Genomic DNA, 5051 nt, shown 5'->3' with positions numbered 1-5051 from the left:
GTGTTTTATACTGTTTATTTATATTTAGGAAAAAATAATTTAAAAGCTAACCTAATGGTTTGTTGGACTTTTATTTAGGGTCATATTTTTAATTTTATAAATTGATATAAAAAAAAATTATGTACCTGTATTTAATTAGGGAACAGATAATATAACTCGGAGAAATAAAACATGTATATTGTTTAAGAATTTAAAAAGGGTACATAATTGTGCAATAAATACCAAACATTTGTTTGAATATTTTTTAGTATGACAAAATGTTTATGTGGTACTGTTGTAACAATCAGACTACGTCCGTTTGATGGTGTTGAAAATAAATGAACAAGAGTTTGACTTTTCTTTATAATTTGAATACTTTTTATTTAATTAATACAAAACACAATAAAATTACTAAGTCCAAAGTGACTATATTAAATAATGAAGACTAGCGAGATGTGACTTTAATATCCTAGCTCCTAGCTTGTCGTTGGTGTTGATCCGTCTAGTTCGTCTAGCTCGGTGTTGCTGGTCCGTCTAGCTCGGTGGTGTTAGTCCGGCTAGCTCGGTGTTGTTGGTCCGTCTACCGAAGCCTATTCGTGAGACGTTTTTATAATGGCTATACTTGGATCATATCCCTGCCTATTATCCCACTACTTTACCATATAAGGTCATACCGTGGTCAGCCACGCGCTGCACACGCCGGATGTCCCTTGCTTATCTGGTCGTTGTCATCTCTACAGAGGCAACACACACTTTTAGTGTGAACTATTTTAATGATATTCATATAAGTAGTTATATATCTATGAACATATACGTTTCGAGGTCACGCGCAATAGATGCGTCGTAGGCCTCCTTCAGCATATCGTGTTTCTTCTGTATATTTAGAACTACTGGAGGGATTTACTGGAATGATTATTTATAATATGTAAAACATAGTCACAGCTCGCTACACTGTCATGTAATCAATTATTCACTAAAAACGGTCATTTTGCATTAAGGTTCTTGCATTTAAAACTCATTCACCCCCTATTGCTACTCTAAAATGATAAATAATTTTTCTTATTAAACTTATGAATTTTTATTCTCTGTTGTACCTATATGATGTGCCACTTCTTACCAATCTTCCATAAATGTATCATCTAATAGACTATTTTGTGTATAATTTGAAATAATTAATAATTATAATAATTGATAAGAATAATTCATGTTTGTAACATTAATAGGTAAAAATTAGCTTCTGTGGTAAATCTGTGTATATAAAAATGGAGCAAAAATGTATAACAATTCATCAATTGAGACCGGCTGGGTCGATTTGGCTCAATTTTTTGTTTAATTGTTTGTAATTGCCAGGAGAAGTTTTTACGAAAAAAAATTTTGGAAAAACCCTTTTTTTACATTTTTTTTTGATGATTTATTTTTTTGAGTTCCGGAATGTTTTTTTCGAATTGGAAGAGCTACAGCAAACTTAAGCTTATAAAATTGTCCATATGGCATAATATATATCGTTAACATGGGGCCCTCGGCAAACACCAATAAAATGGATCAACATGGAGAAATATGTTATGTATTGAAGGTTAGGTATTAATATTATGTTTTTCTATATTATAAAGTAAAGTTTAAATTTTGTAAAGTGATAATTTTCCATTTTTCGTTGTTACCAGAAAAACTGCGCAAGTACAATTTTAGTTTATTTTATTTTACTAATCTAACAAGACACTATCCTGGATGGTTTAGATTTACAATTGGACCCGGTAGGTCCGACCCGGGGAGTTGCTCAAACAGAGATTTTAAGATTTACGAAGAAAATATTTGTTTGTATACGGTTGCTGTTGGTTATAGAAGAAATATAAATATATTTAGTAGAAATGGTTATTTTTTTTGGCTTATTATTTGCCTGCAGTGGTTCATTGGGCAGATCAGGTATATGCGTGCATACAATTGAATTTTCGCACATTGCCTACCAAGGTGGCTGAGTTGCACTTATAGCCTCTAATCACCGTGTCCGCAATCAAAATAAATATAAAATGTTATTTCAATAATACACAGCAGGTAAGCATAATATACTGCTCGCATTTCACCACTGAGTCTCATATAGAGTTGGCATTTTTAACGGGCAACAAAGTGCCCGGGATCAGCTAGTATGTTATAATTGTATTATTCTTTTACTAATTTACCAAATTGTGTAATCTATATTAATTTTTATAAATTGTTTACAAATTGAATTAATTAATTTTGCTCATTCATCATGCACAATAAACTTTGTTCTTTTATAAGTAAAATTTAGTTTTTTTGCATATCAATTTTACTGAATAAACTCAACAGTAGATACGAAGACTTATAGTTTGCATGTTTTTGTTAGTTATTTAGTTTGAATGATTGCAAGCTATTACAGCCATTGTCCATTTGTCTAAAAATGAAATAATTGATAAGTACCAATGTGAATCATAAGTTGTACCAAACTGCTTGATTTGTGTTAAATAGTTCAAAAGGTAGTTAAATTGTACTATTTTTGATCACAGAATTGGATTATCCTTGTCGTATCAAATGCCCTAATTTTGTGTATGAATTAATTTGTGCCCTGATCGTCAATAATATTCTCTGATTTTTGTTATTTTTTGTCGTACTTACCCTGTTTCTTCTATCTTCAGTGATTTAACCAGAAAAATAAAAGTAGGAGGGACAATTTGATATAAAAAAAATTAATGACCCTAACAATCATTGAAATCAAGTTATTCCTCTTATCTTCTCCATTCTTACTCATAACTTTTTAGCATAACTAATATTATAATCAAAATACTACATTGTGTACAATAAATAAAATCATGTGTGGCATACAAAAAATAATGTGTGTGTACACATGACACAAGTAAATATTTAACTTTGATTGAAATCAAAATAATTAAATCGAACCTAACTGGTTGGTTGTCGACTATTGAATAATGCTAACATTCAATAGTAGAACAATAATAATTTTGAAAAACAATACTTAGATATTCAAGAAACAAAATTTATTTTAATTTTTTACTCACACAGATTACTCTTATTCCTACAACTGTCTCCAAGATTACTGGAACTTTGTCATTAAATCTAATCCCTGATGTATAAATGGTTCAAAAAAGTTCAAACAATTTGGGAGGAGGAATATGTTGAATCACATAGTGTTGTTTTGCAATATTCTATATATTTTTTACTCCAATGATACCAACCAATTTGCCATTCCAGTTCAAATGGCTCCAATTTCCAGTGTAATTAAGCTTTGCAATGACTATTAATAAGGCACAAGGTCAAACATTAAACGTTGCAGGTTTAGACTTAACCGTCCAGTGTTTTTCCCATGGTCAATTGTACATAGCTCTGTCACGTGTCACATGCAAACAAAATCTATTTTTGTTGGCTGTAGAAGCTAGACACTTAAAGTGATGTATCCAGAAATATTAAATGCTTAAGACGCAAAAAAAAAAAAATTATACAAATATATTCCACACTTATACATAAATTACACTAAAAAATTAATCAAATTAAATATATGATATAATTCATAAACAAAATCTATTTGTGCTGCCCCCAGAAGGCGAGACACTTAACGTGGTGTATCTAGAAATATTTAGTGCTTAAGAAAAATTGATATAATTGACAAAAAAATAAAAATCATACATCACAACGAAACAAATATATTCCACACTTATATATAAAATTATACTAAACAAATTAATTAAATTAAGTAGGTATCTGATATAATTCATATCAAACTTTTCACATATTCCTAAACATAATAAATGTACTGAAATCTAGCAATAGCAAGGCATTGCCAGGTCAGTTAGTATCATATATAATCAATTTATTGTATTTATATAATGTAACTAGTTGACCCGGCAATGCTTTGCTATTTCAAAATTTCTCAAATATTAATTTAATATTTATTTTCTGAATGTTAAATAATTATTTTTATTTTAGACCACTTTTAGTCACGTCTTCATGGTAATGTAGCCATATAAATTTGGAGTTGGCACTGTGTATTCTTTATAATGTTGAAAAAAATTTATGAATTACATCTCTAACGATATGGAAAAAGACTGCCGGCAACGTGGTAAACCTGACCCTGTACTTTAACAGTAGCTTTACTTTTGTCTAGGCATTTTCGAAAATGAGAGTAGTATGTTGGTAATAACCTTCAATCAAATGTATAATCAATTACGCCTTCAAATAATTAAACCAACCAACAATCGGCAATTAATAAATAACAATCAAAATCGTCACCAGACAACGCGAGAGCACAATACCTGCCTCACAAAATGTATACATAGGTATACAATTTACAAATTTATTTTAACTAACAATAATTACTTATTAACTTTATCGGACTGAATTTATGCCTTAAACCTTCTCTGTGATGTCCTCTTTAATTTAAAAAAAACTGCACGAAAATTGAATAAGTAGTTTGGAAGTTTATCCCAAACAACAAAAGAAAGCGATTTCATTTTATATAGTAGTATAGATAAAGATATAGATATAGATATATATATATTTTGAATTTGATAGTAAGGTGGATAGAAATAAATTGACCGCAAAAAGCACAAAAACTTACCTAGGTAATACATTAACATTTTACACAATAGTTATCAACAATTTATTATGCTTTGGTTTGGTTTTCATTTATACAGTCTAAATGTTCAGAAACCAGAAGAAACAATAGACAAATTTACTTATTAATGTAATGCAATGAGGTAATACTATTTGATAGGGTTACTTTTCTTGTAATAGCAAGAAGGTTAGGTAAGGTTAGGTTTTTCTGGTAAAAAAAAGTAACTGTCACCGATCAACTGCAGTGTAGGAATTAGGAAATCTATTAAAGTATTGACATATTGTCTATTTTAGTTATAATACAGCTTGAACAATAAGCAATTATTTTTTTACATTTTAAATGACTTTTTTTCTCACCAACATTATCAGGTGATCACAATTTCTTAGCTGTTGGGCATCATCCATTGTTATTGTGATAACTGATAAGTATAATTTTTTGTTACCTCAAAATTTGGTGTAACGTTTACAATATCATCATTTTTTTAAACAAA

General features: G+C 29.6%; 1 long non-coding RNA gene across 1 annotated transcript; it reads right to left on the bottom strand.

Annotated features, from left to right (window-relative positions):
* Nucleotides 1-410: 410 nt before the first annotated feature.
* LOC111030233 lies at nucleotides 411-951 on the bottom strand. Its single transcript, XR_002604080.1, has 2 exons — nucleotides 788-951; nucleotides 411-713 (listed from the first exon to the last, which is right to left on the bottom strand). It is a non-coding gene; the product is annotated as an uncharacterized LOC111030233 (long non-coding RNA).
* Between the last annotated feature and the right edge of the window lie 4100 nt (nucleotides 952-5051).

This window comes from Myzus persicae, unplaced genomic scaffold (genome assembly GCF_001856785.1).
Source record: "Myzus persicae strain clone G006 unplaced genomic scaffold, MPER_G0061.0, whole genome shotgun sequence".
NCBI lineage: Eukaryota > Metazoa > Arthropoda > Insecta > Hemiptera > Aphididae > Myzus > Myzus persicae.
Note: the sequence above shows the minus strand (reverse complement) of the source record. Positions and strands in the feature narration are given on the sequence as shown.